Source organism: Gouania willdenowi, unplaced genomic scaffold (assembly GCF_900634775.1).
Source record: "Gouania willdenowi unplaced genomic scaffold, fGouWil2.1 scaffold_336_arrow_ctg1, whole genome shotgun sequence".
NCBI lineage: Eukaryota > Metazoa > Chordata > Actinopteri > Blenniiformes > Gobiesocidae > Gouania > Gouania willdenowi.
In genome coordinates this window covers 1-27101 of record NW_021145098.1, presented here as the reverse complement: position 1 = coordinate 27101, position 27101 = coordinate 1, and the positions used below count along the sequence as shown (strand labels likewise).

At 39.4% G+C, this 27101-nt stretch overlaps 27 pseudogenes; all 27 read left to right on the top strand.

Annotated features, from left to right (window-relative positions):
• Window positions 1-17573: 17573 nt before the first annotated feature.
• Window positions 17574-17690, top strand: LOC114459691 (uncharacterized; annotated as a pseudogene).
• A 155-nt stretch (window positions 17691-17845) lies between these two features.
• On the top strand, window positions 17846-17964 carry LOC114459701 (uncharacterized; annotated as a pseudogene).
• A 151-nt stretch (window positions 17965-18115) lies between these two features.
• Window positions 18116-18234, top strand: LOC114459703 (uncharacterized; annotated as a pseudogene).
• A 151-nt stretch (window positions 18235-18385) lies between these two features.
• LOC114459690 (uncharacterized) lies at window positions 18386-18504 on the top strand (annotated as a pseudogene).
• A 150-nt stretch (window positions 18505-18654) lies between these two features.
• On the top strand, window positions 18655-18773 carry LOC114459717 (uncharacterized; annotated as a pseudogene).
• Window positions 18774-18923: 150 nt separating this feature from the next.
• Window positions 18924-19042, top strand: LOC114459704 (uncharacterized; annotated as a pseudogene).
• Window positions 19043-19194: 152 nt separating this feature from the next.
• On the top strand, window positions 19195-19313 carry LOC114459705 (uncharacterized; annotated as a pseudogene).
• Window positions 19314-19463: 150 nt separating this feature from the next.
• Window positions 19464-19582, top strand: LOC114459699 (uncharacterized; annotated as a pseudogene).
• A 154-nt stretch (window positions 19583-19736) lies between these two features.
• LOC114459694 (uncharacterized) lies at window positions 19737-19855 on the top strand (annotated as a pseudogene).
• Window positions 19856-20003: 148 nt separating this feature from the next.
• Window positions 20004-20122, top strand: LOC114459702 (uncharacterized; annotated as a pseudogene).
• Window positions 20123-20272: 150 nt separating this feature from the next.
• Window positions 20273-20391, top strand: LOC114459695 (uncharacterized; annotated as a pseudogene).
• A 150-nt stretch (window positions 20392-20541) lies between these two features.
• On the top strand, window positions 20542-20660 carry LOC114459716 (uncharacterized; annotated as a pseudogene).
• Window positions 20661-20810: 150 nt separating this feature from the next.
• On the top strand, window positions 20811-20929 carry LOC114459707 (uncharacterized; annotated as a pseudogene).
• Window positions 20930-21083: 154 nt separating this feature from the next.
• LOC114459698 (uncharacterized) lies at window positions 21084-21202 on the top strand (annotated as a pseudogene).
• Window positions 21203-21352: 150 nt separating this feature from the next.
• Window positions 21353-21471, top strand: LOC114459689 (uncharacterized; annotated as a pseudogene).
• Window positions 21472-21613: 142 nt separating this feature from the next.
• LOC114459706 (uncharacterized) lies at window positions 21614-21732 on the top strand (annotated as a pseudogene).
• A 154-nt stretch (window positions 21733-21886) lies between these two features.
• On the top strand, window positions 21887-22005 carry LOC114459713 (uncharacterized; annotated as a pseudogene).
• A 151-nt stretch (window positions 22006-22156) lies between these two features.
• Window positions 22157-22275, top strand: LOC114459697 (uncharacterized; annotated as a pseudogene).
• Window positions 22276-22428: 153 nt separating this feature from the next.
• LOC114459710 (uncharacterized) lies at window positions 22429-22547 on the top strand (annotated as a pseudogene).
• Window positions 22548-22701: 154 nt separating this feature from the next.
• LOC114459696 (uncharacterized) lies at window positions 22702-22820 on the top strand (annotated as a pseudogene).
• A 154-nt stretch (window positions 22821-22974) lies between these two features.
• Window positions 22975-23093, top strand: LOC114459709 (uncharacterized; annotated as a pseudogene).
• Window positions 23094-23248: 155 nt separating this feature from the next.
• LOC114459693 (uncharacterized) lies at window positions 23249-23367 on the top strand (annotated as a pseudogene).
• A 150-nt stretch (window positions 23368-23517) lies between these two features.
• Window positions 23518-23635, top strand: LOC114459714 (uncharacterized; annotated as a pseudogene).
• Window positions 23636-23789: 154 nt separating this feature from the next.
• LOC114459700 (uncharacterized) lies at window positions 23790-23908 on the top strand (annotated as a pseudogene).
• A 156-nt stretch (window positions 23909-24064) lies between these two features.
• On the top strand, window positions 24065-24183 carry LOC114459711 (uncharacterized; annotated as a pseudogene).
• A 150-nt stretch (window positions 24184-24333) lies between these two features.
• LOC114459712 (uncharacterized) lies at window positions 24334-24452 on the top strand (annotated as a pseudogene).
• Window positions 24453-24607: 155 nt separating this feature from the next.
• On the top strand, window positions 24608-24727 carry LOC114459715 (uncharacterized; annotated as a pseudogene).
• Window positions 24728-27101: the final 2374 nt, after the last annotated feature.

Below are 27101 nucleotides of genomic sequence, written 5' to 3'. Positions count from 1 at the left end.
TTCTCGACTCCGATCCTTCCTCCAGCCGCCATGCCTGCGTCACTGCTTGTTATGATGAAGGATGAGAATTAAAGGAGTATTGTCCATAACTGTAACTGGGAAACAAAGGGGAAATAGATTGAAATAGACACGTGACAATATGACATATTGTGGATGTTCTAACATAATATCTATTCCAGAGACTACAGAGACTTCCAATCCAACTGCGAAAGTGGGACAGATCTTCAAATTTCCAAAAGGAGCGTACAGTTGACCCTGGCTTTGACCTTTATGGCTGAGGAGAAGGAGGTCGAGGAGGTTGGAGGGCACAAAGGCAGGCGGACACAAGAGAGAGGAAAACGGAGACACATCCAAAATGATCGGATAAGTAATTTTCCAATGATATTTATCATATGGTTTTAAGAATCCAAATGTATTCTTATGTAAAAAAGGGAAGGGAGGGACCAACGTCCCTCTGATTTTTGATTTATATTTTATCATAGGAAAATATACCTCAAACCCTCCAACTATTTTCTTCTTGTTCCACCAGCACTTAGCGTGCAAGACCATAAAACACCTTCACTGGGTTTAGACACTTTTAAGGGAAAAATTAAGTGTTCTCAACATTGGGTTGGTGGCCCAATCTGGGTCGCCTGAGATTTAAAAAAGGGCCCTCCTGAAATTCTTGATAATTGATTGAAATAAGTCGAAAGTTGAGTAACTTCCAAGCATTTAAGGAAGCTCTCCAAACCGTGCTGGGGCTCGTCACCCCTACGAATGGGATAAATACAGAGAGCAAAAGACAATATGATTGTTCGACTCAACTTAACTTTAATTCTCTCTAACCTTAAAGGGCCAATAATCTTGATAAACTCTGGTTCAGACACAGAATAGGAGACACTTTTGCCACCAATTGACCTTCAAAATTAAGTAAATTACATCTCAAATAATAATTATGAGGGAAAATAATGAAATAAATGAACTGACAAATTCAGCTCTATAAAAGAATTAGGCTATGTAATCAGGTGTGGAGTGTTAACATTATTCAGAATAAATAAAGGATAGAATAAGATTTCTCCTTCACAAATAAGAGATAGCAAAGAAAAAATGAAACAAACAATTTAAATAAATAAATAACATTATTTATTTATTTGGTTAAACTCATTTAGCTTTCTCACATCTCCATGTCTCCCAATTGTATGTATTCATCTTGAGAAGACATGTAATCACACTCCACACTTCTCCGTCTGACTTGCATGTCCTTCTCCGTCCGACTTGCATGTCCTTGTAAACAGTGGTTCTCAAATTGCTTCTCACCAGGTAAGTAGATGTACCACAGATAATCACTGCAACTCCAGCTATGCTTCTTCTTACTCCAGGAAAAGAAAATTGAATTAATACTTCCTGCTTTTCTTTCAGCCTCATATTTTCCCACTCGCGTGCGAATGGGCTACAGAGCTAGCATGGCTAAAAGCTCACTAACCCACACCTAACCATTGTGTGATTGTGCAGCAGCACCTTTTAGGATCTGAAAAGCTCTCAGATCCTGACCTCTGACCTGTCTCTGCCTTCCTGGCCATACTAACTATTCATTTAGTTAGTTAACTAAACCTAACACCCCTAAACTTTTATTCTATTCTATTCTATTCTATTCTATTCTATTCTATTTTATTTTTTATTTTATTTTATTTTATTTTATTTTATTTATTTTATTTTATTTTTTATTTTATTTTATTTTATTTTATTTTATTTTATTTTATTTTATTTTATTTTATTTTATTTTATTTTATTTATTTTATTTTTTATTTTTATTTTTATTTTTATTTTTATTTTATTTTATTTTATTTTATTTTATTTTATTTTATTTTATTTTATTTTATTTATTTATTTTTTTATTTTTTTTTATTTTATTTTATTTTATTTTATTTTATTTTATTTTTTTTATTTTATTTTATTTTATTTTATTTGGGTGAGTGTTTTTCCCCCCCACCCCCTTTTTTTTCTGTCCAGGTACCAGCTAAAGCCTACCAGGTACCAGGTACCAGCTAAAGCCTCAGTAGTGGGATCGCGTTTTGGTGTTTTTCCCCCTCTTCTGTTCAGGTACCTTCCGATCCCAAGAGAGGTTGCCAGGTGTGTGGAGACTACCCTTCCTCAGACAACAACCAATCATCTACAACGCCGACCGGAACGACCCACACGGCAGTGAAGGTCGCGGAGCAGGCAACATGGATCCAAGATGATTGCCGACACCAGCTGATGCTGAGACGGAGGCTGACCGAACAATGAAGGGGGAACCGACAAGGCCACTGAGACACACACACAAGAAAACTCTCTAGAACAAGGGCCTAGCTTTGTTTATAAGCCACACCAAATGCTCATAGCTAGGTTGAGGGAGGACAAGCTCACACCTAGCTGCAGGAATACAGTCATAAACCCTTCTGCTACGATTGAGGAAAATACTCAAGGTTCTTCACTCATGATGCTATTGGTTACCCCAGTTACCACTGAACTCAGCCGATGAAGACGAGTGATGTCCTTGATGCAAATGATGATTTTTGCTTATCTAGATGCAATAAAGGATGATTTTTGATGATTCATGCCATTAATAATAATGATGAAGAAGTTTATTTCCACATTTTTCTTGATATATCTGTGCCTCACAAAAGAAGAATATATCCAATGTATGACAATAACGATGCTAATGGTTAACCCTGACAGACAGCAAAGGTGGAATATAATAATTTTGTTTCTTGATTTGGTCGTTGAGGCGACCAAAAGTGGGGAATGTCATGGCAAATTTTATATTCATCATCATATCCTCAAATGTATGTTCATGTGTACAATTTGTCATGTTTTAATACATGACGACTCCATTAATCTTTACACTTTTGAACAGCTGAATCATGATTAAACAGTACAGATCGTATTATTCTCAGTGCAGCACAGTCTCTGCTGACATGCAGATATACACTGACGCACACACTTATCAAGACAGATAAAGACTGGAGCCAAACCTTCTCATAACATCTTCATCATCCTCCAACATTGCCACTATGGGCATCTGACTCCCTCCCTTTTGTCTCTCACTGTTGGGACCTTTTCTTATCTGTATAAAAAGCTTAAGCTTTGAAACTGTTGGGGCGGGGCGCGGCACTTCCTTTGGACGTCCGCCTGGACGGACGCTAATTTTGTTTCACTTTGTTCCACTTTGTATTCTTTTATTTAGTTTAGAATAAAATCATTTTTTATTAAATCATCAATGCTTCTCCTGGATTCTATCATTCAACCAGAGCAATGAATCATGTCTCAAATGAGGTCAACCGTAAATTCTGCCGTAACACTTTTCATGTGTATGACTACAAAAAAGACATAAACAATGTGATATCTTACCATTTAAATAAGGGTTGGAGTCAATTACGTTTTTCAATTACAATTACGTCTTCAATTATCCATGTTCTATTACAACTCAATTACGATTACCGTGACCTGCATTTTTACCAATTACAATTAAAATTATTGTTGTTACCCTGAAAGTCAATTACAATTACGTTCTCAATTACTGAGCCTTTAATAAATAAGCCCATTACACTTTACCTTCCCCTTGTGTTAGCTTTCTGTTAGCATCTCTTATGTTAATGGGTCAGCTTGACCCATGTCTTATATCAGCTGTACACAAAAAAGAAATTAGCTATCATCAAACTTGTTTTTCATGTCTTGCTACATTATTAGGCTTCATAATCAATACAAATATTGGTATTAATATTTTTGGTCTTTGCATCTTACACAGGTTTGTGTTTCTTTAAATTGTTAATATGAGTTTATAGAGTTTACATGCCAATTAACAATTACAAAGTCAATTATCTGAACACAATTACAATTCAATTACGATAACAACCGCAACAGATGTTTTGCAATTACAATTGTAATTGTGCTATTTGTGTAATTAATTATCAATTACAATTATAGTTGACCACAACCCTTATTTAAATACAGTTTTGTTTTAAGGCTCTGGGAGTTTATTCCTGTTGCTGTTTGATCACATGTAACAAAGTCCTGATTTCTTCATTTTGTGTTTCCACAGGGATCTTTAGCCACAGGAGTGAAGCGAGCCAAGACAGAAAACTTGGTGAAGAATGATTGGACGCTGGGTTACGAAGTGCCGCCTAACACTTTGGTAGTGGATAAGTGTAACAAACCAGCAAAGACTGCAGAGCCCCTTCCACCAAAAGGTAACACACACTACAGACTTAGTGCTGTGTTATGACTCAGGTGTTTTATCACATTGCAAATATTTTACTCACCTCACTCATGTGTCATCCTTCACGTCATTCTACTTTGTGTGTTGTCGTTCACAGATCCATCCAAATCTATTCCTCCAAAAAGCTTATCGTTGGTGCCGTACTCCGACAGCGACAGTGACAGTGACAACCAACTAATTCACCTCCAAAAGTAATGACTTCTGATATGATGCCTGATGGGAGATAAAATTACATAGATTTTTCCCGTCATGACATGATTATATATTTTATCAAACAATAACAATATAATTCTATCTCATGACAAACATTATGTTTGTTTATCTGTGTGTTCTTTCTGCAAACCACAGCCAATCAAAATGACTGACGGCTGTTGCTTTATCCTTACTTTTTTACAGAGATGTGCTGGAGCTTCAGCAGCACAAGAGAAAGAGGGACCCTTATTCAGACGATGAAGAGGAGAGCAGCAGAAGCAGGACTCAGCTGCAGAACTCAAGCACAGACAAACCTGCTGACATCGTCACCCTGGGCAACCCACCCAAGGCACAGGTATGATGACCCTGCAGTTCTGTAAAACAGGACGTTCTATATCTTAATCATTACACAGTGGTTCCTGATGGTATCTGTGTTTCTATTCATGTGTATGACTACAAAAAAGACAAACAATGTGATATCTTACCATTTAAAGGGGACAATTCATGCTAAATCCACTTTTTTAGCCCTTAAATGCATTTTGTTGTATATTTAGAGTGCTTAGAAGTACAGAAAAAATCAAATTAGTCTCTTCAGGTGCTCCGTAGATATCTTTATATTCTGTTTTGCTCATATTTTTCAATCTGTTTCGATTTTTCTATTCTCTATTACATTTTTTGAACTATTACATCACAGTATTTGCAGCAGAACTGCCAAATTAGTACATCAACTCCAGGTCCAACACTTCGAGCAATCTGCCATTTTTATTTCTCGCTTTTATTTTGTAGTCCAAGCTCAAGGATGCCGAAGTTACGAGAGGATAAGTCAAAATGTTTGGTTGTTGGATGTAGTAACCCACACGCTTCATTACACCGTCTCCCAGCATCAGAACCTTTTCGAAGTGCCTGGTTGAGTTTTATTTTTCACGGAAATGTACCCACATCTGTGGGTAAGGTCATTTTTGTGTGCGCGAAGCACTTCAAGGATGACCGCTTCTGCAACCTCCGCCAGTATAAAGAAGGATTTGCCGAAAGACTTTGATTGAGGGTTCAATTCCTTCTATCTTTGGAGACGACGAACAGAGCACTTCGGTAAGCTGTAAATAACGCTAAAAAATGTGATAAGACATCCCTGTCATTGTTTTGTTAGCATTAGCAGTTGCACCGTCTTCAGACTTCATATGTTAGCGCTGTGTGCTCGTTTTAGATCCTTGATGATATGGCCGACATGATTTAATTTAAATCTGAAGTTTTCATTAGTCATTTCATTTTGTCGTTTTTGTCTTTGAATAGACTGTATTAAAATGCATTTCGTGACGTTAGCTTGGCGCTAGCGTTAGCTCGGTGTTTGTGTTAGCTCACTTGTTAGGGTTCTGCAGGTTCATCATCTTCATTTTCATCTCGCTCCGCCGGGTCAGACTCTGGCTCGAACATGTAAGGCTGGATGGACAAGTCTTCTGTTGTTGACATTGTGTAAATAACCTCTGAATAAAAAGTTTATGCGCCGCTACATAGCCGTATCTCTTCTATCCAACTACAAAAATGGCCGAGCAGGGTGGAGTTGAACCTGGAGAGGGGGCGGGGTATGAAGTGTCTCATTTGCATTTAAAGAGACGGCACCAAAACGAGTTGATCTCAGAAGCACATCAGAAAAGGGACTTGTGGAGCTATAATAATGAGGAATTCAGACCCAAGCATTGCAGTTCCCGCTTTATATAGACCACAACTGTATGATTTATATGTAAAAAGGAAGGATTTAAAACCATGATATGTCCCCTTTAAAAAAGGGTTGGAGTCAATTACGTTTTTCATTTACAATTACGTCTTCAATTATCTATGTTCTATTACAACACAATTATGATGACCTGCATTTTTACCACTTACAATTAAAATTATTGTTGTTACCCTGAAAGTCAATTACAATCACTTTCTCAATTACTGAGCCGTTAATAAATAAGCCCATTACACTTTACCTTCCCCTTGTGTTAGCTTTCTGTTAGCATCTCTTATGATAACGGGTCAGCTTGACCCATGTCTTATATCAGCTGTAAAACACAAAAAAGAAATTAGCTATCATCAAACTTGTTTTTCATGTCTTGCTACATTATTAGGCTTCATAATCAATACAAATATTGGTATTAATATTTTTGGTCTTTGCATCTTACACAGGTTTGTGTTTCTTTAAATTGTTAATACGAATTTATAGAGTTTACATGCCATTTACAATTACAAAGTCAATTATCTGAACACATTTCAATTACGATCACAACTGCAACAGATTTTTTACTATTACAATTGCAATTGTGCTATTTGTGTAATTAATTATCAATTACGCGATTACAATTATAGTTGACCACAACCCTTATTTAAATACAGTTTTGTTTTAAGGCTCTGGGAGTTTCTTCCTGTTGCTGTTTGATCACATGTAACAAAGTCCTGATTTCTTCATTTTGTGTTTCCACAGGGATCTTCAGCCACAGGAGTGAAGCGAGCCAAGACAGAAAACTGGGTGAAGAATGATTGGACGCTGGGTTACGAAGTGCCGCCTAACACTTTGGTGGTGGATAAGTGTAACAAACCAGCAAAGACTGCAGAGCCCCTTCCACCAAAAGGTAACACACACTACAGACTGAGTGCTGTGTTATGACCAGTGTTTGGAATAACGGTGTTTAAAATAATGGCGTTATGTAACGGCGTTTGTTTTTCAGTAACGGGGTAATCGAACTAATTACTTTTTACGCCGTTATAACGCCGTTATCGTTACTGAACGTTAAATGCGGTGCGTTACATGCATTGATTAAATAAAATGTTATTCAAAAGCATCCCCGGCTTCTTGACTCAGCTGTTGTGAGGAGGTGGGTTAAAAACAATGTGAGCAATTAAGATTGGCTTAGGCGGCGTCATGTTTCATGGTAACCAATCAGAGCCAGTGTTTTTACACATGTGCCAGCAAGAGGAGGCGGGTTCAAAACAAGGTGAGCGATTATGATTGGCTAAGGCGACGTGCCGACACACTCACGATCACACACATGAACGCGCACGCACACACACACACACACACACACACCAGATTGGATGAATCAGCAGAGATGGCGAGCGTGGAGCAGTCTGATGAAAAGTTGACATTTTTAAGGTAACGATACAAACACTACTTTAAATTAATTGTGGTCAAAGGCAAAAACGTGTATGTGAAGTGTTCATTATATTCAGGAGTGAAGACTTTGTCGATATCCGTTGTAAGCAACTCAAAATTAATGAAGCACCTCACGACACACGCATCTAAACAATGAATTATTTGACATAGAGCAACTTTTTTTTTAATAGTAATGCAAATAGTTACTTTCCTTGGTAATGAGTTACTTTTATTATAGAGTAATTTAGTTACTAACGCAGTTACTTTTTTGAAGAAGTAGTGAGTGACTATAACTAATTACTTTTTTAAAGTAACGTTCCCAACACTGGTTATGACTCAGCTGTTTTATCACATTGCAAATATTTTCCTCACTTCACTCATGTGTCATCCTTCACGTCATTCTACTTTGTGTGTGTCTTTCACAGATCCATCCAAGTCTATTCCTCCAAAAAGCTTATCGTTGGTGCCGTACTCCGACAGCGACAGTGACAACCAACTAATTCACCTCCAAAAGTAATGACTTCTGATATGATGCCTGATGGGAGATAAAATTACATAGATTTTTCCTGTCATGACATGATTATACATTTTATCAAACAATAACAAAATAATTCTATCTAATGACAAACATCATGTTTGTTTATCTGTGTGTTCTTTCTGCAAACCACAGCCAATCAAAATGACTGACGGCTGTTGCTTTATCCTTACTTTTTTACAGAGATGTGCTGGAGCTTCAGCGGCACAAGAGAAAGAGGGACCCTTATTCAGATGATGAAGAGGAGAGCAGCAGAAGCAGGACTCAGCTGCAGAACTCAAGCACAGACAAACCTGCAGACATCGTCACCCTGGGCAACCCACCCAAGGCACAGGTATGATGACCCTGTAGTTCTGTAAAACAGGACGTTCTATATCTTAATCATTACACAGTGGTTCCTGATGACATCTGTGTTTCCATTCATGTGTATGACTACAAAAAAGACAAACAATGTGATATCTTACCATTTAAATAAGGGTTGGAGTCAATTATGTTTTTCAGTTACAATTACGTCTTCAATTATCCATGTTCAATTACAACTCAATTATGATGACCTGCATTTTTACCACTTACAATTAAAATTATTGTTGTTACCCTGAAAGTCAAATACAATTACGTTCTCAATTACTGAGCCTTTAATAAATAAGCCCATTACACTTTACCTTCCCCTTGTGTTAGCTTTCTGTTAGCATCTCTTATGATAACGGGTCAGCTTGACCCATGTCTTATATCAGCTGTAAAACACAAAAAAGAAATTAGCTATCATAAATGTTTATTGCAAACTCAGCCAGTGCCTCGGAGCTCGGGGCCTGGGACCCCCTTTCTAAACCTAGAGCCCTATAGCCTAACCCTATAATCTTTCCAAACCCTAACATTCATACCTGGCCCTAAACCTAAGTTTGTGAACTTTGACCTGACCCTAAAACACTCACACAAGGCCCTAAACCTAAATCAGTGACCTCGCCTGACCCTTAAATGCTTGCACCTGGCCTAATCGGATTTTATTGACAGCTACCTTCTCCCTGTATATATCAGCTTTAAAACACAAAAAAGAAATTAGCTATCATGAATTTTAAATAAATATTTTCAAAACATACTGTATTTTCTCCTCAGTGATGATTCAAACTTTTAATTGATGTGTGAAAAACAGTTAAATTCTGTTCCTTATTGAAATGTTTAACTGTTGGTAGTTTATTTCACTGATTTTGATGATTAACATCGTAGGTCAGAGCAGAACATTTATTTAGTTTATTGCAAACTGATCTATCTTCCTAAATACATGTGCAAAGGCACTAACAGTGAGGATGGTTTTAAATGCTATAGTCAATGTTAAATTTGGTGTTTGTTTTTCAAAGCATAGAGTAACAGTAACTTCACTTTCTTAGGGCACTCGATAAAATCCAAATCTTAACACTTACCTGTTGGAATTTCTTATTACTTTAAATATGCAAGTTTTTGTTCACAACATGGTTCTCCTGATTTCACTAGAAAGATCGTACACTTCCTCATCTGGGCACATGTGTATCTATAGAGCTTTGAGTTTTCTCCTTCCAATGCATTCAACATAATTTAGAAAAAAATTATAAACTATACACAAAGACTGTAACTCTAGTTTGGTCATTTTAAATGAAATAGCACCAGATGATTCAGTGTTTCTATTATGAACAGGGTCTGTATATCGGGGTCTGTTGTTACCAAAACAAGATGCTTGAGTCCACTAGTAGCTCTCACTCAGCAAAAGCCTCAGATGTTGGATTTACTGTCTTTCTCATCAACAATTATTTTAAAATTCTAATTAATTTTAAAATATGGCTATTGTAAAATGAATAATCACTGTAAGTAATGTTTATTTATATAGCACCTTTCACAGACAGAGGTCACATATTACATTTAAAGATTGATATTCTCATTTAATAGTCTCTAAATGTGGGAGCTGTTTCCAAAGTCATGTCACAGTATGTGACCACTGACAGATGGGGTGAGTTTTGGCAAGGATGTTGCAAAATTAAACGTAGAGATGAAAAATCAAGTTGTTGTATATGTTCATCAGAAGATATTGATCATTCAGAGAACAAATTGAGTCAATACTATTTGCTTCAAAACATCCCATTTATTATTTGCACATTTTCACTGAAAAAAAGAAAAAGCAGTGTTACACACTGCCATCATTAAATGCAACAATTTTCTTTTCACTGAAACTACTGTGTAGAAGTCTCAAAGTAACCATTACAACATAATGACAGCATTGTAACAACTGTAAGTGAGAACATTAAGGATAAATCACCCTGAGTTACTGATAATGCATCAAAATAAGAAAAAAATAATTTATCCTATTGTGTCAGTTTAAGCACTGATCTGAACAGATGATATGAAAATAAAATGCCTGTGCATATATAAATATTGCAGGCATTAGACACTGCCATCATAAAATCAAGTGCATCAAATAACCATTGCAACACATTGAAAGCATTGTAACCACCACTGAAATATTGCACAAATACACGAGAATATTGATTAAATATCCCCCCCCAAAAAATTTAATTTAACAAAAAATAAAATAAATTTTTTAAATTTAAAAAAATTATTCAAAATCAGCACTCAAAAAATTGTGGTATATTGTGAAATCGATTTTTTTTCACACCCCTACTGACAGATGACATTTATGATCTCTGTGTTATGGCATCTGTAGGGTGGATGGGATATTTTAGGTTCAAGGTCAGATTTATTTTGTTATAGTTGATATACTGTATCAGGAAAAAAACTGGAAAAGTAAAAGTGACAAAGTGTTATTGAGTGGTGATTAACAAACAGGGTTTATTAAGCCAGTGTAGCTAATAGCGTGGTTGGGAGCAAACTCGCTGCATATGTAATTTAATATATATCTATATGATAACTGTTGTAATTCCTCCTTCATAAAATAGAATCTTGGTAAAATCCTAGCTTAATCAAAATTCATAATTAATAGGATTGTAAGATATAAAGCTAATACGACAATGCTGGATAAGTATATCCAGGATATCTCTCCCTCAGTGGGCTTCACCTTACCAAAAATGATTCGTCACAGAGCAGCTGTACTACAAAGCTGGCTATCAACATGTTAACTTAACCCAGGTGATTTTAACCTGGCTGCGTGTGCGCTCACATTAAACAGGTGGAGATTTCATATGGGGCAATTAGTGTAACAAAACTATTTGTGTGCGTAATATAATCCTTGTGTCTGTTTTCAGTGTCAGACCAATCACAAACACGGAGAAACCGTGCAGAGCAATTTATGTCACAATCCAGAAATTATTCTTTAAAAATATGAAGATTTAAAATCCATAATTCAGACCAAAAACAACACTGTTGCTGCAGCAAAAGCAGTCAGAAATGAATGCAGGCAGAGAATTGATGACTGTTTTGTGAGATTATATAATATTTATTCATGGGAGAATAAATACTAAGGCACAATTTCTTTTTTTCTTTTTTTTTTTTTTTTTTTTATAATTTATTTTTTATTTTTCATTAAACAGGAAGATCTTACATGGTCCAACATCTTACCAATTTCCAAACATTACAGCACAACATATATCTGTATACACATATATACAAATAACCCAACAGTGCAAGATGTGGTTCCTCAAGTTGAAACTTCAGCCACTCCTTCCTCTCATTTTCAAAAACATTTTAAACAAATGTATACATTTCAGAACCCAAAAGTAAAATAAAATAAAGTAAAATACATAAACAAGAACAAAAAGCTGTCACCTTCACTCGTCCATTTATAAGTATATACTCACTGGACTATTCAATAGAGATGTAAGTTTTATATTCTATAGGTGGGTCATCAAATCAAGTCTGGCCTCCGAGGGCCAATGTACCCAACCCACTTTGACCACCATCTTTGAAATTTCTCCGATTGCACTTTAATAGAAAAGGACAATCTTTCCATAATGTAGATGTCATAAATAATTTTATACCAATCGTCAATTGTTGGTGCATCCGGTTGTAACCACTTCTTAGTTATGGCCTTCTTCCCTCCCACAAGCAGTATTCTCATTAAATATTTGTCTGCCGCAGATTGTGTATGCCGTTCCATGCCTCCCAAATACAGTGTGAAAACATCAAAAGGAATAGTTATTTGAAATACAGTTTCTAGACTTTCATGAACCTCTCGCCAAAAAGTTGCAAGTTTTGGGCAACTCCAAAACACATGGGAATGATTGGCTTCAGTTGAACCACACAACCTCCAACAATCTGTACCAACACCTTGATATCTTTTTTGGAAAGGGGTAATAAAAAATCTGATGATATTTTTCCACCCAAATTCCTTCCAGCTGTGTGAATTACTTGTTTTCCATTGCAATTTACAAATATTCCCCCATTGTTGTTCAGATATCGGCAAACCTCCTTCCCTTTCCCATTTACTTTTAACATGCAGGGTGTTTAGGTTTGAGGAGCTCTGTAAGCTTTTGTATATTCTGGATATTATTCCACGTCCACTCCCAGACACATAAGCCGTCACAAAAACACTTAGTATATCGCTGTCTAATTTCCCTGATCCCCCCGTCATGATCTCATTCAACCGATGTCGTATCTGTAAATATCTAAACAAATCTTTATTCTCCCATTTATATTCTCTCTTGCACATATCAAAACTTTTAACAACCCCCGTCTGTATTAAACAGCAGTAAGCTGTTACCCCAGAATTTCTCCAAATTTTAAAAGTGGAATCTGTTCTGTTTGGTATAAATTCTGTGTCATATGCACACCACCGTAATACTTTCTCTGCATCCTTCAGGTTATGTTTGATAATCATTTTCCGCCATATTTTCAGAGTTACTTTTATCCAAGGGTTGTCTTTATCATAAAAGTTATTGATCAATCCATCATCAGCTATTACAGCTTGTAGTGGGGGTCCTGTGGATTCCACCTCTTCTATTTCTTTCCATCTTGCTCTAAATTGTGGATCAGAAAGACACACTAGTGGTCTTAACTGTGCTGCATAATAGTAATCCCTTAAAATTGGGAGCGCCATACCTCCTTTTTCTTTTGACAATTGCATCGTTTTGTATCTTATCCTTGGTTTCTTACCCATCCAAATATAGCGCGAAATTAATTTATCCCACTCAATAAACTGTTGATCATTTACTTCAATTGGTAGAGTCTGAAAGAGATATAGTAGACGAGGCAGAATAACCATTTTGATTGAGTCAATCCTTGAAGTTAGACTAAGGAAGGGTATGAGGTTCCATCTGGAGATGTCTGACTTTAATTTTAAACTAAGAGGGGTATAATTAGCTTCAAACAATTTTGTAATATCTTGAGTGAGGTGAATTCCTAAATACTTAATTGATTTTTCACACTTCAAGCCATATTTATTTATAAGATGCCCTGGTGGATTGAAATTTAAAGCCAAAATCTGGGTTTTTTGAACATTTAGCTTGTAGCCTGACAATTGACTAAATTTTCCCAGAAACAACATTAATGCTGGTAGAGATCTCAAGGGTTGGGTCAAAAAAATCACCACATCATCTACGAATAATGACAATTTGTGCTCCTCTCCTGCTATCTTTACTCCAGTAATCTGTGTATTTTGTCTAATAGATTGACTTAGAGGCTCAATAAAAAGAGCAAAGAGAAGTGGTGAGCAGGGACATCCCTGTCTGCATGAACGTTCTAATATGAAAGATTTAGAGAGGCTACCATTGATTTTTATCCTTGCTGTAGGTGCATTATATATGGCTTGAAAGGCCTGAATAAGAGTCTTGTGAAATCCAAACTTATCTAGTACCTTATACAGGAAGGTCCATCTGACTGAATCAAATGCCTTCTCTGCGTCCATTCCCATAAACATTGCCTGTGTCTTATTTTGATGCACATTCCACATAATATGTACTGTCCTTCTCAAACTATCCTGCGTCTGTCTCTGGTGGATGAAGCCCGTCTGGTCCAGATGTACGAGTGATGGTAAAATGTTTTCTATTCTCCTAGCTAAAATAGACATAAATATTTTATAGTCTACATTTAGCACAGAAATTGGTCGGTATTGTTTACAGTCTAATTTATCTTTACCTTCTTTTGGAATTACTGAAATTATAGCTGCCTTCCACGAGGGGGGATTTCTCCCTTTTTGAGTGCCCAATTATATATGTGACATAGTTTTGGGGTTAATTGATCCTTAAAGCATTTATACCACTCGGCCGAAAGGCCATCTGAACCAGGACTTTTATGTGGTTTTAGCCTTGATATTGCGGCCTTCACCTCTTTAGCAGTTATTTCTGCTACTAATGTTTTATTCTGTTCCTGTGTAACTGTAGGCAAATCCAAAGTTTCAAGAAATTTCTCTATTTCATTTACATTATTTAATTTGGGTTGTGAATATAAATTCTTGTAATATTCTTCAAAGCTCCGTTGGATCTCTTCCAATTTATACTGTATTTTTTTCGTTTGAGAACATCGTATTTTAGTGATGGTATTATCGGCCTCTTGCTTCCTCAGTTTATAAGATAACAATTTCAATGCTCTACTACCTGCCTCATAATGTCCTTGTTTTAGAAATATCAATTTCTTTGTAATTTCCTCTGAATAAATCTCATCTATCTGTTTTTGCAGTTTTTTAATTGCCCCTTCATTATTTGGCCTGACTTTATCCTTGTGTTGTTTCTGTAAGTCTTTAAGTTGATGATTTAAATCATTGAGCTTCTCTTGTCTTTGCTTCTTTAGCATTGAGGAGTAGGAAATTGTTTTCCCCCTCAACACCGCTTTGTAAGCATCCCATACCATAGGGGGGGAAACTTCCCCTTTTTCATTTTCTTTAAAGTACATTTCCATCTCTTTTTGTAATCCTAATTTTACCTGGGCATTATTTAATATATTTGAGTTTAATCTCCACAATGTTGTTTTTAAACTATTATTAATACTAATTACCATTTTTATTGGTGAGTGGTCTGATATATCAATTGTTCCTATATCACAAGATCTGATTCTAGATCAGTCTTTTTTAAATATGAAGAAATAGTCTAATCTCGAATATGTGGATTGTGGAGCTGAATAGAAGGTGTAGTCCCGGTTAGTTGGGTTAAGATCCCTCCAAACATCAATAATACCAATTTCCTCTATAATAGAGTTGATTTTGTTGATCATGGGTATATTGTGACCTCTGCCGGTCCCAGATGAATCCATTCTAGTTAGTTTTATGTTCATATCACCTCCACATATAAGCAACCCCTGAGATTCTGTAGATATAATATGGAATAATCTTTGATAAAATCGCCAATCACTTCCTGGGGGAGCATATATACTAAATAATGTCACCAAAACCCCTTCAATCCTTCCTATGGTCATTATATATCGACCCTCCTTATCCTTAATCTCTGAGATATGTTCATATTGAACTTGGTTTGAGATAAGGATAGCAGATCCTCTTCTATGCCCGGATTTATAGGAGGAATAGAATAGATGTTTAAAGCCTCCTCTTCTCAATTTAACATGTTCCACATCTGTTAAATGTGTTTCCTGCAGAAACACCACCTGCACCTGCTCCTTTCTCAACTTTGAAAATATTTTACTTCTCTTGATCGGGTTAAGAATACCGTTCACATTATAGGAAAGTATCTTTATAGTATTATCCGACATTACATTTGTAGTAGAATCTCTTAAGACCTCTAAAATGAGTTTGTGTGACAGCTCCCATACTGCTCTGAACTGCAGCGAACAAAAAAACAAAGTAACTAGTTAAGGTGTGAACCTTAATCAACATCAAATGTTCAACAGAACATTGATAGGTGGGGTCCATAGAAGGACCCTGAGTCAGTTGTTGTACTGCAGCCTCCCTGAGGGAGGGCCTCTCGTTCCTGAAAGGGCCCTCAGTTGCCATGGTAACACCATAAGTTTTATCCATGGTGGTGCAAATACAGTCCAAAAAAGAAAATCAATCCCCCGACATGCTTATTAATTGCCATCATTTTGGGTTTTCATAATAAAAAAAATAATAAAATTTAAACCAGAAAACACTAGTCATCTAAATTTAAATCTAAGACATTTGACTAATCAAATAAGATTAAATAAGAAGGAAAGGGGAATAAAATGGTTTCTGTCGCTCCTGGGGGAAATAATAGCTTAAGCTTTACCTAGAATGTCAAAGAAAACAAACATATATATTCCCCCAATAGGGCCAGTGTGTTCATCAACTACTCAGCCTTGTCTTGGTCTTCCTGTGATGAGCTCCTGAACTTCTGGAGCCTGTCCTTGTATGTTGATCTTCTTTGTTTTTGGGCCTGGGTCTGTCTTCGTCCGCCGCTGACAGTCCATGTCAGCCTCCTGATCTGCTCCAGAAGGGTCTCGGGTGGTTTAAGCACAGTAACCTGTAACCCCTTCTTTGTCATCTCCTCGGTCGCTTCCTCTGCAGATGTGTATGTAGGGGTTCCGTCTGGGTAGAAAACTTGAAATCTGGCTGGGAAGGGCGTCTGGAAGCGGATCCCCTTTTCCTTCAGCACCTTCTTTGCTTCCGCATATTCTTGTCTTTTCTTAAGCACACTCGGTGCGTAGTCATTATCAAAATTGACACGCGCACCTTTCCAGTCGAAACCCTTCATTTGCCACGCTGTTCGCAGGATCTCCTCCTTCATTCTGTAGCTTTGGAAAGCGACAACAATCGACCTCGGAGGAGCCCCTTCTCTCGGTGCCGGACCCAGCGCTCGGTGTGCCCGCTCAATCTGGAAACCCTTTTCATCCGTCAGGGATAGGTTACGTTTTAACAGTTCCTCAACAAAATGTATCATCGACCGAGACTCTTTCTCAGACCCCTCCGCTACGGAATATATCCTAATATTATTCCGCCTGGATCTTCCCTCTTGGTCGGATTGTTTAGCTTCCAGGTGAGTCTGAAGCTTCACCAGCTCCTCCATCACTTCCTCCATCGACTGCATCCTCTCCTCAGCACTCACAATCCATTCCTCCGCCTCATCGAGTCTCAACTTTGCCTTGTTGATCTCCTCCTTCATTTCTCCAAGTTGCTGCTTGTTGTCTTGGCGGAAGCTCTTTATTTCCGCCAGTATCGTGTGTAGACTGACCTCCACGTCTTCCCCTTCTTCCTCATTCTCAGCTAGCAGACTGCGGTTAGCATTAGCTCGTGGGCATTCATGGCTAACGCCGTCCTGTGAGTAGACAGTCTGTTGGTTTTACTTGGTTTTCATCTTAGTCTGCTTGTCCCGCGTCCACATCTTGCCCTTATCCATCTATTCACGTTAGTTCAAGTCGCATTTGTCAAGTTTAAAGGGCAGTTTAACACCAAATGTCGGAGGAGTGAAAATTTTAGGCTGTCATCTTTGCGGCTGCGCCAAGTTTTGAACACTTTTATTTGAAACCAAAGAAGAGTGTCTAAATGCAAGCTTGCTTTGTGTGTGTTTTTTTTTCAGATTCTGCATTCACAGTCTCCAATCCACCAAAAGTGCAGTGATTGAGTAGGTATGAGAAGGCTTTTTTTGTTTCTACCACTTGCTTACGGCCATACCGCTCTGATCAAACCCGATCTCGTCTGATCTCGGAATCTAAGCAAAGCCGGGCATGGTTAGTACTTGAATGGGAGACTCTGGGAATACCGTGTGCTGTAAGTTTTGAACACTTTTTTTTTTAAACCAAAGAAGAGTGTCTAAATGCAAGCTTGCTTTGTGTGTGTGTTTTTTTTCAGATTCTGCATTCACAGTCTCCAATCCAGCAAAAGTGCAGTGATTGAGTAGGTATGAGAAGGCTTTTTTTGTTCCTACCACTTGCTTACGGCCATACCGCTCTGATAAAGCCCGATCGCGTCTGATCTCGGAAGCTAAACAAAGCCGGGCATGGTTAGTACTTTGATGGGAGACTGTCTGGGAATACCGTGTGCTGTAAGTTTTGAACACTTTTTTTTTTAAACCAAAGAAGAGTGTCTTAATGCTGTCATTCTGTATTTATGTTTTTTCAGATTCTGCATTCACAGTCTCCAATCCACCAAAAGTGCAGTGATTGAGTAGGTATGAGAAGGCTTTTTTTGTTCCTGTCACTTGCTTACGGCCATACCGCTCTGATCAAGCCCGATCTCGTCTGATATCGGAAGCTACGCAAAGCTGGGCAAGGTTAGTACTTGAATGGGAGACTCTCTGGGAATACCGTGTGCTGTAAGTTTTGAACACTTTTTTTTAAACCAAAGAAGAGTGTCTAAATGCAAGCTTGCTTTGTGTGTGTTTTTTTTCAGATTCTGCATTCACAGTCTCCAATCCACCAAAAGTGCAGTGATTGAGTAGGTATGAGATGGCTTTTTTTGTTCCTGTCACTTGCTTACGGCCATACCGCTCTGATCAAGCCTGATCTCGTCTGATCTCGGAAGCTAAACAAAGCCGGGCATGGTTAGTACTTTGATGGGAGACTGTCTGGGAATACCATGTGCTGTAAGTTTTAAACACTTTTATTTGAAACCAACAAAGTGTGCCTTAATGCTGTCATTCTGTATCTATGTTTTTTCAGATTCTGCATTCACAGTCTCCAAACCACCAAAAGTGCAGTGATTGAGTAGGTATGAGAAGGCTTTTTTTGTTCCTGTCACTTGCTTACGGCCATACCGCTCTGATCAAGCCCGATCTCGTCTGATCTCGGAAGCTAAACAAAGCCGGGCATGGTTAGTACTTGAATGGGAGACTGTCTGGGAATACCGTGTGCTGTAAGTTTTAAACACTTTTATTTGAAACCAACAAAGTGTGCCTTAATGCTGTCATTCTGTATCTTTGTTTTTTCAGATTCTGCATTCACAGTCTCCAATCCACCAAAAGTGCAGTGATTGAGTAGGTATGAGATGGCTTTTTTTGTTCCTGTCACTTGCTTACGGCCATACCGCTCTGATCAAGCCTGATCTCGTCTGATCTCGGAAGCTACACAAAGCCGGGCATGGTTAGTACTTTGATGGGAGACTGTCTGGGAATACCGTGTGCTGTAAGTTTTAAACACTTTTATTTGAAACCAACAAAGTGTGCCTTAATGCTGTCATTTTGTATTTATGTTTTTTCAGATTCTGCATTCACAGTCTCCAATCCACCAAAAGTGCAGTGATTGAGTAGGTATGAGAAGGCTTTTTTTTTTTTCCGACCGCTTGCTTACGGCCATACTGCTCTGATCAAGCCTGATCTCGTCTGATCTCGGAAGCTAAACAAAGCCGGGCATGGTTAGTACTTGAATGGGAGACTGTCTGGGAATACTGTGTGCTGTAAGTTTTGAACACTTTTATTTGAAACCAACAAAGTGTGCCTTAATGCTGTCATTCTGTATTTATGTTTTTTCAGATTCTGCATTCACAGTCTCCAATCCACCAAAAGTGCAGTGATTGAGTAGGTATGAGAAGGCTTTTTTTGTTCCTGTCACTTGCTTACGGCCATACCGCTCTGATCAAGCCCGATCTCGTCTGATCTCGGAAGCTACGCAAAGCCGGGCATGGTTAGTACTTGAATGGGATACTGCTTGGGAATACCGTGTGCTGTAAGTTTTGAACACTTTTATTTGAAACCAAAGAAGAGTGTCTAAATGCAAGCTTGCTTTGTGTGTGTGTTTTTTTTCAGATTCTGCATTCACAGTCTCCAATCCACCAAAAGTGCAGTGATTGAGTAGGTATGAGAAGGCTTTTTTTGTTCCTACCACTTGCTTATGGCCATACCGCTCTGATCAAGCCCGATCTCGTCTGATCTCGGAAGCTAAACAAAGCCGGGCATGGTTAGTACTTGAATGGGAGACTGTCTGGGAATACCGTGTGCTGTAAGTTTTCCACTTTTATTTGAAACCAACAAAGTGTGCCTTAATGCTGTCATTTTGTATCTATGTTTTTTCAGATTCTGCATTCACAGTCTCCAATCCACCAAAAGTGCAGTGATTGAGTAGGTATGAGAAGGCTTTTTTTGTTCCTGTCACTTGCTTACGGCCATACCGCTCTGATCAAGCCCGATCTCGTCTGATATCGGAAGCTACGCAAAGCTGGGCAAGGTTAGTACTTGAATGGGAGACTCTCTGGGAATACCGTGTGCTGTAAGTTTTAAACACTTTTATTTGAAACCAACAAAGTGTGCCTTAATGCTGTCATTCTGTATCTTTGTTTTTTCAGATTCTGCATTCACAGTCTCCAATCCACCAAAAGTGCAGTGATTGAGTAGGTATGAGATGGCTTTTTTTGTTCCTGTCACTTGCTTACGGCCATACCGCTCTGATCAAGCCTGATCTCGTCTGATCTCGGAAGCTAAACAAAGCCGGGCATGGTTAGTACTTTGATGGGAGACTGTCTGGGAATACCGTGTGCTGTAAGTTTTAAACACTTTTATTTGAAACCAACAAAGTGTGCCTTAATGCTGTCATTCTGTATCTATGTTTTTTCAGATTCTGCATTCACAGTCTCCAAACCACCAAAAGTGCAGTGATTGAGTAGGTATGAGAAGGCTTTTTTTGTTCCTGTCACTTGCTTACGGCCATACCGCTCTGATCAAGCCCGATCTCGTCTGATCTCGGAAGCTAAACAAAGCCGGGCATGGTTAGTACTTGAATGGGAGACTGTCTGGGAATACCGTGTGCTGTAAGTTTTAAACACTTTTATTTGAAACCAACAAAGTGTGCCTTAATGCTGTCATTCTGTATCTATGTTTTTTCAGATTCTGCATTCACAGTCTCCAATCCACCAAAAGTGCAGTGATTGAGAAGGTATGAGAAGGCTTTTTTTGTTCCTGTCATTTGCTTACGGCCACACCGCTCTGATCAAGCCTGATCTCGTCTGATCTTGGATTCTAAGCAAAGCCGGGCATGGTTAGTACTTGAATGGGAGACTGTCTGGGAATACCGTGTGCTGTAAGTTTTGAACACTTTTTTTTTAAACCAAAGAAGAGTGTCTAAATGCAAGCTTGCTTTGTGTGTGTGTTTTTTTTCAGATTCTGCATTCACAGTCTCCAATCCACCAAAAGTGCAGTGATTGAGTAGGTATGAGAAGGCTTTTTTTGTTCCTACCTCTTGCATACGGCCATACCGCTCTGATCAAGCCCGATCTCGTCTGATCTCGGAAGCTAAACAAAGCCGGGCATGGTTAGTACTTGAATGGGAGACTGTCTGGGAATACCGTGTGCTGTAAGTTTTGAACACTTTTATTTGAAACCAACAAAGTGTACCTTAATGCTGTCATTCTGTATCTATGTTTTTTCAGATTCTGCATTCACAGTCTCCAATCCACCAAAAGTGCAGTGATTGAGTAGGTATGAGAAGGATTTTTTTGTTCCTGTCACTTGCTTACGGCCATACCGCTCTGATCAAGCCCGATCTCGTCTGATCTCGGAATCTAAGCAAAGCCGGACATGGTTAGTACTTGAATGGGAGACTGTCTGGGAATACCGTGTGCTGTAAGTTTTAAACACTTTTATTTGAAACCAACAAAGTGTGCCTCAATGCTGTATGTATGTTTTTTCAGATTCTGCATTCACAGTCTCCAATCCACCAAAAGTGCAGTGATTGAGTAGGTATGAGAAGGCTTTTTTTGTTCCTGTCACTTGCTTACGGCCACACCGCTCTGATCAAGCCTGATCTCGTCTGATCTTGGATTCTAAGCAAAGCCGGGCATGGTTAGTACTTGAATGGGAGACTGTCTGGGAATACCGTGTGCTGTAAGTTTTGAACACTTTTTTTTTAAACCAAAGAAGAGTGTCTAAATGCAAGCTTGCTTTGTGTGTGTGTTTTTTTTCAGATTCTGCATTCACAGTCTCCAATCCACCAAAAGTGCAGTGATTGAGTAGGTATGAGAAGGCTTTTTTTGTTCCTACCTCTTGCTTACGGCCATACCGCTCTGATCAAGCCCGATCTCGTCTGATCTCGGAAGCTAAACAAAGCCGGGCATGGTTAGTACTTGAATGGGAGACTGTCTGGGAATACCGTGTGCTGTAAGTTTTGAACACTTTTATTTGAAACCAACAAAGTGTACCTTAATGCTGTCATTCTGTATCTATGTTTTTTCAGATTCTGCATTCACAGTCTCCAATCCACCAAAAGTGCAGTGATTGAGTAGGTATGAGAAGGATTTTTTTTGTTCCTGTCACTTGCTTACGGCCATACCGCTCTGATCAAGCCCGATCTCGTCTGATCTCGGAAGCTACGCAAAGCTGGGCATGGTTAGTACTTGAATGGGAGACTGTCTGGGAATACCGTGTGCTGTAAGTTTTAAACACTTTTATTTGAAACCAAAGAAGAGTGTCTAAATGCAAGCTTGCTTTGTGTGTGTGTTTTTTTCAGATTCTGCATTCACAGTCTCCAATCCACCAAAAGTGGAGTGATTGAGTAGGTATGAGAAGGCTTTTTTTGTTCCTGTCACTTGCTTACGGCCATACCGCTCTGATCAAGCCCGATCTCGTCTGATCTCGGGAGCTACGCAAAGCTGGGCAAGGTTAGTACTTGAATGGGAGACTCTCTGGGTATACCGTGTGCTGTAAGTTTTGAACACTTTTTTTTTAAACCAAAGAAGAGTGTCTAAAAGCAAGCTTGCTTTGTGTGTGTGTTTTTTTTCAGATTCTGCATTCACAGTCTCCAATCCACCAAAAGTGGAGTGATTGAGTAGGTATGAGAAGGCTTTTTTTGTTCCTGTCACTTGCTTACGGCCATACCGCTCTGATCAAGCCCGATCTCGTCTGATCTCGGAAGCTACGCAAAGCTGGGCATGGTTAGTACTTGAATGGGAGACTGTCTGGGAATACCGTGTGCTGTAAGTTTTAAACACTTTTATTTGAAACCAACGAAGAGTGTCTAAATGCAAGCTTGCTTTGTGTGTGTGTTTTTTTCAGATTCTGCATTCACAGTCTCCAATCCACCAAAAGTGCAGTGATTTGAGTAGGTATGAGAAGGCTTTTTTTGTTCCTGTCACTTGCTTACGGCCATACCGCTCTGATCAAGCCCGATCTCGTCTGATCTCGGGAGCTACGCAAAGCTGGGCAAGGTTAGTACTTGAATGGGAGACTCTCTGGGTATACCGTGTGCTGTAAGTTTTGAACACTTTTTTTTTAAACCAAAGAAGAGTGTCTAAAAGCAAGCTTGCTTTGTGTGTGTGTTTTTTTTCAGATTCTGCATTCACAGTCTCCAATCCACCAAAAGTGCAGTGATTGAGTAGGTATGAGAAGGTTTTTTTTTGTTCCTACCACTTGCTAACGGCCATACCGCTCTGATCAAGCCCGATCTCGTCTGATCTCGGAAGCTAAACAAAGCTGGGCATGGTTAGTACTTGAATGGGAGACTGTCTGGGAATACCGTGTGCTGTAAGTTTTAAACACTTTTATTTGAAACCAACAAAGTGTGCCTTAATGCTGTCATTCTGTATCTTTGTTTTTTCAGATTCTGCATTCACAGTCTCCAATCCACCAAAAGTGCAGTGATTGAGTAGGTATGAGAAGGCTTTTTTTGTTCCTGTCACTTGCTTACGGCATACCGCTCTGATCAAGCCCGATCTCGTCTGATCTCGGAAGCTACGCAAAGCTGGGCATGGTTAGTACTTGAATGGGAGACTGTCTGGGAATACCGTGTGCTGTACGTTTTAAACACTTTTATTTGAAACCAAAGAAGAGTGTCTAAATGCAAGCTTGCTTTGTGTGTGTGTTTTTTTTCAGATTCTGCATTCACAGTCTCCAATCCACCAAAAGTGCAGTGATTGAGTAGGTATGAGAAGGCTTTTTTTATTCCTGTCACTTGCTTACGGCCATACCGCTCTGATCAAGCCCGATCTCGTCTGATATCGGAAGCTACGCAAAGCTGGGCAAGGTTAGTACTTGAATGGGAGACTCTCTGGGAATACCGTGTGCTGTAAGTTTTGAACACTTTTTTTTTTAAACCAAAGAAGAGTGTCTAAAAGCAAGCTTGCTTTGTGTGTGTGTTTTTTTTCAGATTCTGCATTCACAGTCTCCAATCCACCAAAAGTGCAGTGATTGAGTAGGTATGAGAAGGCTTTTTTTTGTTCCTGTCACTTGCTTACGGCCATACTGCTCTGATCAAGCCCGATCTCGTCTGATCTCAGAAGCTAAACAAAGCCGGGCATGGTTAGTACTTGAATGGGAGACTGTCTGGGAATACTGTGTGCTGTAAGTTTTAAACACTTTTATTTGAAACCAACAAAGTGTACATTAATGCTGTCATTCTGTATCTATGTTTTTTCAGATTCTGCATTCACAGTCTCCAATCCACTAAAAGTGCAGTGATTGAGTAGGTATGAGAAGGCTTTTTTTGTTTCTGTTACTTGCTTACGGCCATACCGCTCTGATCAAGCCAGATCTCGTCTGATCTCGGAAGCTACGCAAAGCCGGGCATGGTTAATACTTGAATGGGAGACTGCTTGGGAATACCGTGTGCTGTAAGTTTTGAACACTTTTATTTGAAACCAAAGAAGAGTGTCTAAATGCAAGCTTGCTTTGTGTGTGTGTTTTTTTTTCAGATTCTGCATTCACAGTCTCCAATCCACCAAAAGTGCAGTGATTGAGTAGGTATGAGAAGGTTTTTTTTGTTCCTACCACTTGCTAACGGCCATACCGCTCTGATCAAGCCCGATCTCGTCTGATCTCGGAAGCTACGCAAAGACGGGCATAGGTAGTACTTGAATGGAGAGACTGCTTGGGAATACCGTGTGCTGTAAGTTGGGAATACCAGGTGCTGTAAGTTTTGCTCGCTTCGAATTCAAACTTCCACAGGGGGGCGCTATAAACAGTTTGTTGTTTGTCTTGCTGGGAGCTCTTGATGAGCATGAGTCCAAAGGATGAGACGTGATGATGGTCTCACCGGAATACTTTTATTACGCACCTCCGTGCACACACACCGTAGCATCACATGCAGTCTGTCAACACGCAGTGAACCGAATGCCCCCTCTGCAGGCACAACATTTAACATGCACTTCCTCAGTATGGTGGCTCTGTTTGTACAAACATAATCATTTAGCAAATGATCTACATCCTTTCTCTTTAGCTTATAGCCTTATACAAACACAACATCGCTCCATTATCAAAGTGTAACATAAAATCACAACTTACCCACTGGCTTTAAAATTTGTAATACCTTGAATAAATCTGAACTGTCAACACACTTCCGAAAACATAACATAACTTGAGTATTAAATGCATCAGAACAATCACACACACTTCCACTTCACATGTTTGTTTGTTTTTTTTCTGTTTGTTTTTTCAAACATGTCGCAGCAGGTATTTTGGATTTGGTCTTGAAATACGACCTGAACGTGTTACATATGGCGAACTCACGCTGCCTTGAAAAACGGCCTGTGCGCGTGTAGGTCTTGCAGGAGATGTATCATGTGTCCTCGACACATGAGACATGATCGGAGGAACACTGTCAGGTGAAGGGGGAGCATTGCTCAACTGAAAACGGGCAGTGTTCTGCGTCTCAAAGGTGTCATCCTGGGGTCGTGGAGGTGGAGGCTCTGCAACAGGAAGGATGTGGCGACGATTTCTCCTGTATTTTGCTCCGTTGGACTCAACGATGTAAGAACGGGGCTCTTTGCAGGTCTCCTTTACGATCCCTAGATTATCATAACCTTTTGGGGTCTGCAGTCTGACAACCTGACCTGGAGATAAAGGCGTAAGGGGTCGGCTTGAAACGTCACAATAGCGCTTTAAAACGAGTCTCCTATTGTGTAGCTGGGCGGCGATCTGCATAGCTGGCTTTGAGCTGGGCTCCAACAGCTTGGTGCTCACCGGAATGGCTGCACGAATCTGTCGTGACATCAGGCGTTCAGCTGGCGAGCCAAGTGTTTGGTCACGGGAGATGTTTCTGAGGTTAAGAAGATTCAGAAACACGTCTGATCCATCTCTGTGAGATCGCTCCATCAGTTGTTTAGCACTCCGCACCGCTCTCTCAGCGAGTCCATTTGATTGTGGAAACTCTGGGCTGCTTGTGGTGTGTTTGAAGTCCCACTGTTTTGCAAAGTCTTTGAATTGTTGACTGGTGTATTGTCTAGCATTATCAGAGAGCAGAATGTGGGGTGTACCGTGTACTGAGAAATGTCTCTTCAATTTTGTGATCACGGCCGCTGATGTTATGTCACGAAGAAGATCGATTTCAAATCATCCTGAGTAAGAATCAACCAGTACTTGGTAGTGTTTCCCATGCCAATCAAAAATGTCCGCTGCAACTGTCGACCAGGGGAGATCAGGAACGGGGTGGAGCTTGAGAGGTTCCTTTTGTTGATGGGGTTTGGTGCTGTTGCAAACAGAGCAGGAAGACAGCTTTTCAGTGATATGTTTTGACATACCTGGCCAAAATATGATGCTCCTGGCTCGGCGTTTGGTTGCATCAGCACCAGGGTGGCCTTTGTGTACAATGTCTATGTACGCGTTTTGCAGGGACTGAGGAATAACAGTTTTGGGTCCCTTCATGATGATGTCATCATCCACAGTCAGTTCATCCCTGTAGGGGAAAAAAGGGCGAATGGCAGGCTGGAGCTGGTTTTCTCTGGAGGGCCATCCTCTCTGAATGACTGTAGTGAGCTTCTTTAGCATTGCATCCTCTCCTGTGTGTTTTCTGAGTTCCTCGAGGCGCGCTGTTGAGATGACACTAACAGACATAACTTCAAAGGAATCATTTTCAACTGTACTCACTGGAACGTTGGTAGTTGGAGCTCTTGAAAGTGTGTCTGCCACATACATGAGTTTACCTTTCTTGTAGACTAAGGTAATGTCGTAGCTTTGTAGTCTCAACATCATTCTCTGGAGACGAGCTGGTGCAGTATGGATGGATTTCTTTAAAATCGTCACCAGGGGCTGGTGGTCGGTCTCTACCACGATGGGTTTACCATACACATAGTCCTTGAATTTTGAACAGGCAAAAACAACAGCCAACAGCTCCTTTTCGATCTGTGCGTATCGAGTTTCTGTGTCTGTGAGGATGCGTGAAGCAAAAGCCACAGGTTTACCGTTTTGCAGGCAGGCAGCTCCAAGTCCAAAACACGAGGCATCGCACGTGAGTGTGACGGGTTGTTTAACATCGTAATATGACAGTACTGA